The following is a 12,652-nucleotide window of genomic DNA, read 5'->3' on the forward strand; positions in this document are numbered from 1 at the left end:
TCATTGCTGTTATTTTAGTATTTGCTAAGTATTTGTGCTTGTCCTCTTTTTCATTTTGATGCAAAGATTAATAATTTCTCTTTGAGGTTACTCTGTAATTTATAAATTTATTCCTAAATTTAAAATAGTCTGTGCTATCTTGCAGTTGTCTTGACTTCCTCACTAATTAGAAGTTCTGCAACTATACCATTTATTTCTTCTTTTTGGTTTGCAGTTATCTTCATCTACCAATTGATGTCTCTGTTTCCCTGTTTACTGTCTCTTAAGTTATTTCATTTTGGATACTTCTATAAATCAGTTGGTTTCTGGGTTATGTAGGCATGTGTGTTAATCATCAGTGGTTGTTTGCTGTTGTTGGTTCTCTGTCCAAAGGACTTTCTTTAGCATCTTTTGTAAGGTTGGTCTGGTTTTAACAAATTTACTTAATTTCTACTTATCTGGAAATCTCCTAATTTCATCATATTTGAGGGACAATTTTGCAGGATGTATAATTCTTGGTTGAAGATTTTTTTTTTTTTTTTTCTGTCAGAGTTTTACGTACATTATTCCTTGTCTTCTAGCCTGCATGGTTTCTGCCAAGAAATGAGAGCTTATTCTTACTGGTTGCCCTTTGTAGGTAACTTTTCATTTTTCTTATGCTGCTTTCATGATTCTTTCTTTGTCTTTGGCTTTGGTGAACTTGATGATGATATGTCTTGGTGATTTTCATTTAGGGTCTATTTTGTCTGGGGTTTGCTGATCTTCTTGAATAGATATATTCTTGTCTTTCATTATATTAAGGAAATTCTCTTCCAACAAATTTTGACAATTTTCTCTGTGTTTTTTCTGTCTCTTCCTGTTCTGGAATTGCAATTACATGTAGGTTATTCCTTTTGATGGTATCCCATGTGAATCTTGGGCTTTCTTCATTATATTTTGATCTTTTGTCTGATCGATCCCTTAAGAAAGTAGTATTGAGGTGTTTGTCTTCAATCTCATTAATTTTGTCTTCCATTGATTCAGTTCTACTCATTTGTCCATTCAGTGTGCTATCTGTTTCTGAAATCTTAGTATTAATCTTCTGGATTTCTGTTTGCTGTTTTTATATCATTTCTAATTTTTTGTTTATTTTCTCAAGTTTTTCTTGTATTGTTTTCCTAAATTATTCCAGAGTTTTGTCTATGTTTTCTCTAATTTTGTCAGTGTTGATCTTGTCAGTGTTTTTCTTGATCTGTCTCTCAATCTGCTGAAAGTACCCAAATATAATTCTTTTGAATTCCTTATCAGGAAGTGCCCATGCTACTTCTTCCTCAGGGATGTTTTCTGAGTTTTCACATTGGTCCCCTGTTTCTACTACTTTAGCTTGCCTTTTTGCATGGGCTGTAATGGCCTGTTGTCTCTGAGACATTGAAGTGTTATTGCATTTATGTTTAATTTGCAGCTGTACATTGGTGTGATTCATGCAGGATTTTTGTTTCCTTTATCTTGTTTTAATATATCTGTGTGAGCAGGGTACTGTGCTCCTCTATTCACTAGCTGTTAGCACTTAAGCACTCATCATCTGTCTCCTGGTGGGTGTGATAAAGAATGACTGTGTGTACAGATTTCTGTTAGCTGTTCATAAAGGACAGTTTTGGGTGAGTTGACTTGTTATTGATCATCATCTATTTTTGGCCAATTGGTGCAAAAGTAAGTAATGGCCCACACTTAATGAGTGGGCCTGCAAGAGGTGCAGGTATAGTTGATTTGTATGAGAACAGTTGCTATCTCCCACTCAGTTAGACAGAAAAAAATAAAAAGAGAGAACAAATAACTCAAACCACATAAACAAGAAATATCATAAGACATGCAATAAATAAAAGACACATTTTGAAAATGGATTAAAAAATGATAAAAGAAAGATAATAAGAAAAAGAAAAACATAAAAAAATAAAATAGCCATAATATCTAAGGAAGACATAATGAGAGAAAAGAGCAAGAGTAAATGATTAGGAAAAACTGCAACAAGAAAAACAAGGGATGAGGAGAACCAAAGAAAGAACAAAGAAGGCAACCAGGTAAAGGGAAAAGAAAAAAATAAATAAATAACCAGGGATGGGAAAGTGAAAAAATAAAAAGGAAGAAAGGAGGAAGATAAGAATAATTTTAAAACAAACAAAAACAAAATTATGGGGGCAGGGCAATGCACCCAGGCTTTGCCAAGGCACAAACCAGGATAGAGCCCCCATAGGTGAAGAAGGTGGGTGAAGGCAGGATGGTTAGAAACATCTCTGTTCACCAAGAAAGCATGGGACACAAGAATAAAAAGGGGAATATTGCACCTCTCCAGTCATCAGTCTCAAGTGTGGTGGCCCATGCTGTCCTTAACAGTTGGAGCACACTACCAGATTGCAGTTCAAGCAAGATCACCACCCACACACTCTCAAAATGGCTGCTCTGACCACTTGGGAACATCCACAGGTCTGCCTATCCCCTTCCTTGCTGTTCTACCTTCTCATTGTCAGGCATCAATGCAGTTCTTGCCCATGCAGCCTTGGTGAACAGAGCTGATTCTTAGTTTGCTAGTGGGAAATATTCAAAATGGCTGTGCCCTCACTACAGCTGGCAGTCTGTGGCTTCATTTGTCCCCTCACTCATTGTTTCATTCAGGTTCTTCTACTAGTTGGTATTAATTCATTTCTTTATCCTTCCCTTCAGATCCGAGGGTTCCAGGCTCATCTTCTCTAACAATTTCAATTGGTTTCTCATTGCTTTGTTCCAAAGGGTCTGAGAAGCTTGTCTACGTATTCCATCATTTTGCCAGCACTCCTTCTGCCTCCTCTTTTCTACCTGTCCTCAACATTCACTCCATGGCCATGTCCTTATAACAGTCCACTTCTAAAATATTTTGAAAGCATTCGCTTTTCAGCATCCTCACTACTACAACATTAGTCAAAGTTATCCTTCCTGCCTGCCTAAACTATCATGATGGATAGTTTTTATACCTTTACCACAATCAATTCTCTACATAACAAGCAGAGTGATCCTTTAAAACCCTAAATCAGATTAAGTTTCAATTCTCACTGAAAGCCCCCAGGAGATTCCCAGTTCACTTTCAGAAAAAGCCCAGATTTTTTACTTCACTGTACAAAATCTTTTCTGTCTTAGCACCAGCCTTTCTCCATCTCCACTTTGGCAAGCTCTCCCTCTGAGATCATTTCCTTTCAGGAGCTTCAGATCCTAGAATACAACAGTCTCATTTGCCACTTCACAGATATTGAACCTAGAGTCTCCATTCTCTCTCTAACATGTTTTTCCAATTTCCCTATCCTCCTCTCCTTCATGTTTTCTGTTTATTTGCTTCCTTTAGGGCTCAGTTTGATTGATGTTAGTTCAGCAGAGATTTTGTCCCTACCACTCTACCAAAAATATGAAAATAAAGGATATTTTTTTGTTGTTTAAGGCTTAAAATTTTTCTCAGAGCAGTAGTTCCAGGGATTCAGCCAGTCTCCAAGGCACCAAGAAATCTGGATATCATAAGAATTTGAAATTCTCTTCTGTATTTTCTACATTTTGATCAGGATCCATTTACAGAATTTTTGACCAAACTGTTAAGTAATGATAGCTAGGCACCATGCAGTTTTCCTGGTCTCACGGCAAAGGGGGCAGTTGCTCATGGAGACAATTAGCCCCATTTCATTTCCTCCTCCTTGTTCCTGATTCTCCATCTTCCTCTCTTGCTCCAGGCAAATATAGACTAATTATTGTGCTTTGATGGCCAAATATAAGCTCAAAATATTATATAGGAAACATAGGGGGGCAGTGATTTTACGTTAATTGGGGGAAGAACAACCTGGAAGGGAAGAGTGCACAAATAGTGCACAAATCAAAGAGTGTAATTAAAGGCACTGAATTGTACATGTAGAAATTGTTGAATTGGTGTATGTTCTGCTGTGAATATTCTCAACAATAAAAAAATAAAACATAATATTCAGCAGAAAAAGAAATTAAGAACATCAAAATAGTTGCTGTCTAGCTAATTCATGGCAAACACACATGGCATGTGTGAGAAGCTAATTGTGCTCCACAGTTTTTAATGGCTGATTTTTCAGAAGTAGGTCATCAGCCCTTTCTTTTGTGGCATCTCTGAGTGGATTCAAACCTCCAACCTTTCAGTTAGCAGCACAGCATGCTAACCATTTGCACCAACCAGGCACTAGTCTACCAATAATAAGCCAAATTCACTGCCATTGTGCTGATACTGACTCATAGCATCCCCCACTGGGTATCCAAAGTTGTGAATCTTTGCAGAAGTAGATTGTCTTATATTCCTCCCATGGAGCAACTGGTGGGTTTGAACCTGTGAACTTCTGGTTAGCAGCCAAACACCTTACTCACTATGCCACCAGAGTCCCTGTCTACCAATAATAATAATAGACAATCCTTAATCACTACCTGGAAAGACCATCAAGAAAGACCAATCACTAGAAAAAGACAATAGGTTGGGAAAAGTGAGAGATCACTGAAAAAAAAAAAAAAAAAAAAGCAGTGAGATGGATTGACATGGTAGCTGCAGCAAGAGGCTCAAACATACAAAAGATTTTGAGGATGAGCAGGTCTGAGCAATTTTCCTTCTGCTATACATTAAAGAAGGAGCTCTGGTAGCATAGTGCCTAAGGCACTTGACTGCTCACCAGAAGGCTGGCTGTTCAAACCCACCAGCCACTCCTCGGAAGGAAGGTTGGACAATCCTACTTCCATAGTGATACTGCCTCGGAAACCCAAGGAGGGGTCGCTATGAGTCGGGGCCAACTCAACCGCAAACAACAACAACAGCAATAACAAATACATTAAAGACACAATGAGTCAGAGCCAACTTCAACGCAACTAACTATTGATTATCTAAGTTCCTTATTTGTTTCTTTAATGACACTTACTAGACTGTGCAACTATTTAACTTGTCAATTTTTTTTTTAATTTTGCAATTTAATGTTTTATTAGGAGCATTTAGAATTGTGTTTATAATTCTGCTTAATTATATTGTGATATATCATAAATTGTGTCATTTTAATCATTTTAAGTGCATGATTTGGTGGTATTCATTATATTTACAATGTTATGCAACCATTATCACTATTTGTTTTAAAATATTTTCATCACCCCAAACAGAATCTCTGTACCTAATAAACATTGACTCCCATCTCTCTCTCTCCAGCCCATAGTGATCACTAATCTAATTTCTCATGTTTATTTTTAGGCTTTCTTTCCCTACAGAATTTTGAATCCCTGAAGGCAGGGAACACAAATATCTCACTCACCATCATTTCCTCAGCCCTAACACAGTGCCTAGAATATTATAGGCACATGGTAAATATTTGTTAAATGAGTACATTATATGTTGGCAAATTTTCCCATTAGGAAGCAAGTCGAATTCCCTTATGAAAACCAGTGAGGAAAATAAAAGGCTTTATATTCATTTCCTCTAAGTTCTTCTTTGCCAGAAAACAGGGAAAGCCTGAAAGGAGGCAACTAAGAAACTGCTGTACATATACTTTCTTATCACTGTACTGAATTTGACTTGTATCTTTATTTTATATGACTCAGCAATTTCTTAATCTAATTTATCTAGATATTAGACCATATTTTATACTTAAAAGTTTTGAAGAATCTGGCATTAGTATCTTTAGCTTTCCTTGAAGAAAGATATTTTCCTGTTAAAAATAAGTTTACTGAAGTTCAAAGTGGCTGATAAAGGTCACTTTTTTTTGTCCTATAAAAGCTCTGAGAATCCTAAGGGAGACTTTGGACACAAAAATATACAGTATATATAGGCATATACTCTTAAGATCTTCTAACACTGGATCATTTACTTCTTTAGAGTGAAAATCAACTATCTGAATACCATGCAGTCCAATTAAAACTATTTAATTTGAATTTCAAGTATTTTTTTTCATCTAATCACAATAATGTTTCCAACAATAAGAAGTAAAACTTCTATTAAATATGGCTTTGGATAAAATTGCACCTATATTTATAAGCTACCGAAATTTTACGCAATCTTATATTTTCAATAGGTCTTGTGTAGGTGTGCAGATTTCCGTGTGTAAATCCTGCTGAAAATTAAAAACAAGTGAATAAAAAAGATTTAACCCAATTAACCTACTTGGCAGTGTAAGGCACACATATAGAGACCTATTTACCTTTGCTTAATCAGTGTTTTCTTTGCTTTAGGGGTTCAAACTACATGATTGAATTTATTTAAGAAAACATTTTCACCTAAATTAGGAGCAGCTGGGGCACATACCAAACTATCATATTTTTAATCTACCAATTAAAACTAGTACTCAGAATTAGTTGCAGAAAACTGTCAAGAATTAATTAACTCCTGGGGTCTAAGGAGGAGTTGATTATGAGTTGTAAAGAACAGGGTAGAACCTGCAAAAAATGCCTGAAGCATCTCAAATATAGAAGTGATAATAAGTAGTCAGAGAAAGTGTTCTTAAATTAGTCAATTTATATTTTGGATTTGGGAAGGAGACAGGATTATTTTTATCATTGCTATGAGTAACGTAAAAGTTTTAAAATAGAAATCAACAAATATTTAACCATTTATTGTTAAAGACCTAGAGGTTCGCCTGCTCATAGACATCTATAAAATGTTCTCTTCTAGAATGTCACATAAGACTCAATATAATAAAATATAGGAAGTACTCTCAACAAAATATTCCCCTTTAAAACAAGACCTCCTCCTAAGCTCAAAACCATACCATAGTCCTCCTTATTCAGAATAAAGCCATGCTCCTTTAACGAATTTCAAGTTCTTAAGTGACCTCATTTTCTTCTCTCTCCTTCTCCATCACTGTACTCTTCAAGCTGTTCAAATAATGGGTCAGGCATATACCCACCAGAAAATCTTCCTATGAACTGCTTCCTTGGCCTGGAATACTCTTCCTCCAATATTTACAAAACAAATTCCCCACCTTCTTCACAATTTTTTTCACATGTCAACTTCTCAAATAGGCCAATCCTACCCACTACAATTAAAATTGCATCCTGTTCCACAACCCCAACCTCACATTCTCAATCCATATTCCCTGTTCTATTTTTTTTTTCTTTTCCCCAGGGTACTTATGAACTTAGTTACTTATGAATTGTAGGCTATGAAATGTACTTTTTTATTATATTTATTGCTTACTCTCTGCCTCTTATTATGAAATGTAGTGGTTCCATGAGGAAAGGCATCTTTATCTGTTTTGTTCCCAAACACTTACAAGAGTACCCAATACACTGCAGGCATTCAAAACATATTTGTTGAAAGAGTGGAATGATAATTCCATTTTATTATTATTATTATTATACTAAGTCTTTTGGGAGAACATGGCCAGAAACAGGATTGAAATTCAGGACTACAGAGAATATATATCTCCAAGGCAATAAATAAATGCAAAGGCATTTGACTGTGTGGATCATAATAAATCACAGATAATATTGCAAAGAATGGGAATTCCAGAATACTTAATTATGCCCATGAGGAACCTGTACATAGATTAAGAGTCACTCATTCAAACAGAGCTGATTCTGGTAAGTGTCAGTGAGCCAGGAACAGCAGGTGGGTGTCGCAGCAGCTGGGGGTGGCCAGAAAGTGAGCAGAGAGGTTTGGAGCAACTAAAGGAGACAAACTTGTCTGTCAGTTTGTCTTACAGTGGTGGCTTGCATGTTGTTGTGATGCTGGAGGCTATGCCACCAGTGTTTCAAATACCAGCAGGGTTACCCATGATGGACAGGTTTCAGTGAAGCTTCCGGACTAAGACAGACTCGGAAGAAGGAAGAGGCCACCCACTTCTCAAAGAATTGGCTGGTGAAAACCTTATGAATAGCAGTGAAAACATTGTCTGATATATTATTGGAAAACTTTATGAGTAGCCCTGAAACATTGTTCAACATAGTGGTGGAAGGTGAGCCTCTCAGGTCGGAAGGCACCCAAAATACAACTGGGGAAGAGCTGCCTCCTCAGAGTAGAGCCAATCTTAATGATGTGGAAAGAGTAAAGTTTTTGGGACCTTCATTTACTGATGTAGCATGTCTCAGGATAAGAAGAAACAGCTGCAAACATCCATTAATAATCAGAACATGGATTGTACAAAATATGAATCTAGGAAAACTGGAAATTGTCAAAAATGAAATGGAATGCATAAAGATCAATATCCCAGGCATTAGTGAGCTGAAATAAATTGGTTGTGGCCATTTTGAATCAGACAATCATATGATCTACCATGACAGTATGATAAATTGAAGAGGAATGGCGTGGCATTTATCATCACAAACAAAATATCAAGCTCTATCCTGAAGTATAATGCTATCAGTGATGGGATAATATCCATACGGCTACAAAGAAAACCAGTTAACACTACTATTATTTAAATCTTCACACCAACCATAAAAGCCAAAGATGAGGAAAATGAAGATATTTACAAGTTTCTGCAGTCTGAAATTGAGTGAACATGCAATCAAGATGTGTTAATTATCATTGGTAATTGGAATGCAAAAGTTGGAAACAAAGAAGGATCACCGGTAGTTGGAAAATATGTCATTGGTGATAAAAATAATGCTGGAGATTGCATGATGGAATTTTGTAAGACCAACAAATTATTCATTGTAAATACCTTTTTTCAACAACACAAACAGTGGCTACACACGTGGGCTTCAACAGATGAAGAACACAGGAATCAGAAAGATTACATCTGGGGCAAGAAGCAATGGAAAAGCTCAAAATCTTCAGCTGAAACAACGCTAAGAGCTAACTGTGGAACAGACTATCAACTGCTCATATGCAAGTTCAAGTTGAAGCTGAAGACAACTAATAGAGTCCATAACATCCAAAATACAACCTTGATTATATTCTTCCTGAATTTAGAGACCATGAAAAGGATAGATTTGATGCATTGAACACCAATGACCAAAAAACGGAGGAATTGTGGGATGGCGTCAAGAACATCATCCATGAAGAGAGCAAAAACTCATTTAAAAGACAGAAAAGGAAGAAAAGACCAAAATGGATGTCAGAAGAGACTCTGAAACTTGCTTTTGAACACAGAGAAGCTAAAGCAAATGGAAGAATCTATAAGATTAAAGAGCTGAAGAGAAGATTTCAAAGAGCGAGAAGACCAAGTCAATTATTATAATGAAATGTGCAAAGACCTGGAGTTAGAAAACCAAAAGGGAAGAACAGGCTCAGCATTTCTCAAAGCTGAAAGAACTGAGGAAAAAAAAAAATTAAGCCTCAAATTGTGATTTTGAAAGATTCCATGGGTGATGTGTTGAATGATGCAGGAAAAATAGTAATAATAATAATAAAAAGATGGATGGAATACATAGAGTCACTGAACCAAAAAGAATTAATAGATGGCCATGCATTTCAGGAGATGGCATATGATCAAGAACAAATAGAACTGAAGGAAGAAGTCAAAGCTGCACTGAAGGAATTGGCACAAAAACAAGGATACAAAAATTGACAGAGTACCCATTGAAATGTTTTAACAAATGGAGGTCACACTGAAGGCACTCACTTGGCTATGCCAAGAGATTTAAAAGACAGTTACCTGGATGAATGTAAGAGATCCATATTTGTACCCATTCCAAAGAAAAGTGATCCCACAGCATGTAGAAATTATCTAACAATATCATTGATATCACACACAAGTAAATACTTGTTGTTGTTGTTGTTGTTTGCCATCGAGTCGGCCCCGACTCATAGCGACCCCTCCTTGGGTTTCCAAGGCAGTATCACTACGGAAGTAGGAATGCCCAACCTTCCTTCCGAGGAGTGGCTGGTGGGTTTGAACCACCAGCCTTCTGGTTAGCAGTCAAGTGCCTTAGCCACTATGCTACCAGAGCTCCCAAATAAATACTAACTGAGTATAATTCAAAAATGGTTGCAGAGCAAAGCAGTATATTGACATAGAACTTCCAGAAATGCAAGCTGGATTCAGAAGGGTACATTGATCAAGGGATGTCATAGCTTATGTCAAATGGTTCTTGGCCCAAAGAAAAAAATGTCAGAAAGATGTTTACTTGTGTTTTATTGATTATGAAAATACATTCAATTGTGTGAATCATAATAAATTGTGGATAACATTGAGAAGAATGGGAATTCCAGAACACTTGATTGTATTCATGAGGAACCTGAACATAGACCAGGAGGCTGTCATTTGAACACAAAGGGATAATGTATGGTTTAAAATCAGGAAGGGAGTGCATCTAGGTTGTATCCTTTAACCATACTTATTCAATCTGTGTGCTGAGTAAATCGTCCAAGAAGCTGGATTATATGAAAAAAAAACGTGGAATCAGGATTGGAGGAAGACTCATTAACAACCTGAGATATGCAGACAATACAACTTTGCTTGCTGAAAGTGAGGATGACTTGGAGCACTTACTGATGAAGATTGAAGAATACAGTCTGCAGTATGGAGTACACCTCAACATGAAGAAAACAAAAATCTTCACAACTGGACTAATAAGCACCATGGCAATAGATGAAGAAATGATTTAAGTTGTCAAAGTCTTCATATTGCTTGGTTCTATAATCAACGCAAATGGAAGCAACAGTCAAGACATCACAAGATGTATTGCCTTGGGGAAATCTGCTGCAAAAGGCCTCTTTCAAATACTGAAGAACAAAGATATCTCCTTGAGGACTAAGGTGCTCCTGACACAAGTCATGGTATTTTCAATCACCTCCTGCATATGATAGCTGGACAATGAATAAGGAAGGCTGAAGAAGAGTTGATGCTTTTGATCGTGGTATTGGCAAAGGATGCTGAAAGTACCATGGACTGCTGAAAGAACTGAAAATCTGTCCTGGAAAAAGTTGAGATGAAATTCTCCTTGAAAGCGAGAATGGCTAGACTTTGTCTCACCTACTTTGGTTATGTTGTCAGAAGGGATCATTCTCTGGAGAAGGATATCATGCTTGTTAAAGTGGAGGGTCAACAAAGAATAGGAAGGCCTTCAACAAGATGTTTTGACACAATGGCTGAAGTGATAGGCTCAAGAATAGTAGGGATCATGAGGCTGACACAGGACCAGGTAGTGTTTCATTCTATTTTACATAAGGTCACTATGAGTCAGAGACAACCCAACGACACACATCACAACAACAATTCCAAAAGAACAAAGAAATACTGCATGGTTAAAAATCAGGAAGACTGTCCATCATGATAGTATCCTTTCACCATATTTATTTAATTAGTATACTGAGCAAATAATCCAAGAAGCTGGACTATTATGAAGAAGAATATAGCACCAGGATTAGAAGAAAATTCATTAACCACCTGCTACATGCAGATGACACAACCTTGCTTGCTAAAAGTGAAGATGAATTGAAGCACTTACTGATGAAGATCAGAGACTATAGTCTTCAGTATGAACTACACTTCAACATAAAGAAAATAAACATTCTCACAACCAGACCAGGAAACAATATCATGATAAATGGAGAAAAACTTGAAATTGTCAGAGATTAATTCTGCTTGGATCCACAATCAACACCCTTAGAAGCAGTAGTCAAGAAATTAAGATGCCATATTGCACTGGGCAAATGTGCTGCAAAAGACCTCATTAGTGTTAAGAAGCAAAGATGTCACTTTGAAGACTAAGTTATGTCTAACCCAAGCCATGATATTTTCAATAGTTTTGTATGCATGTGAAAACTGGACAATGAATAAGGAAGACCAAAGAATTGATACCTTTGAATTGTGGTGTTGGCAAAGAATACTGGAATAACCATGGACTGACAGAAGAATATACAAATATTTCCTTGAAGAAGTGAAGCCAGAATAGTCCTTGGAAGCGAGAAGGGCCACAATTAGTCTCATAAATTTTGGTCATGTTGTCAGAGGGGATTGTTTCCTGGAGAAGGATATCAGTCTTGGTAAAGCTGTTTTTATTGTTGTTATTAGGTGCCATTAAGTTGTCTCCAACTCATAGTGACCTTATGCACAGCAGAACGAGACACTGCCCAGTCCTGTGCCAGCTCCATGATCCTTGCTATACCTGAGCCCATTGGTGCTGCCACTGTGTCAATCCATGTTGTTGAGGCCCTTCCCCTCTTTCGTTGACCCTCCACCTTACCAAGAATGACATCCTTCTCCAGTGAATGACAACATGACCAAAGTAGGGTGAGGTGAAGTCCAGCCATTCTCTCTTCCAAGAAGCATTTGGGCTGCACTTCCTCCAAGACAGATTTATTAGTTCTTTCAACAGTCCATGGTACTTCCAGCATTCTTCACCACCACAACTCAAAAGCATTAACTATTCTTTGGCCTCCCTTACTCATTGTTCAGCTCTTACATGCACATGAGGCTATTGAAAATACCATAGTTTGTGTCAGGCACAGCTTAGTCCTAAAGGAGACATCTTTTCTCTTCAGCACTTGAAAGAGGTCCTTTGTAGTCAACTTGTCCAGTGCTTTATGTTGTCTAATGTCCTGACTGCTGCTTCCATTGTCATCCATTGTAAAAAAAAGTAATATGAAGTCTTTGACAACTTCAATCTTTTCTCCATTTATCGTGATGCTGCTTATTGGTCCAGTTGTGAGGATTTTTGTTTTCTTTATATTGATATGTAATCCATACTGCATACTGTATTCTTCAATCTTCATCAGTAAGTGCTTCAAGTCATCCTCACTTTCAGC

The sequence above is a fragment of the Orycteropus afer genome, unplaced genomic scaffold, assembly GCF_000298275.1.
Source record: "Orycteropus afer afer isolate SDZICR_OR568_19922 unplaced genomic scaffold, OryAfe1.0 scaffold00279, whole genome shotgun sequence".
Taxonomy (NCBI): domain Eukaryota; kingdom Metazoa; phylum Chordata; class Mammalia; order Tubulidentata; family Orycteropodidae; genus Orycteropus; species Orycteropus afer.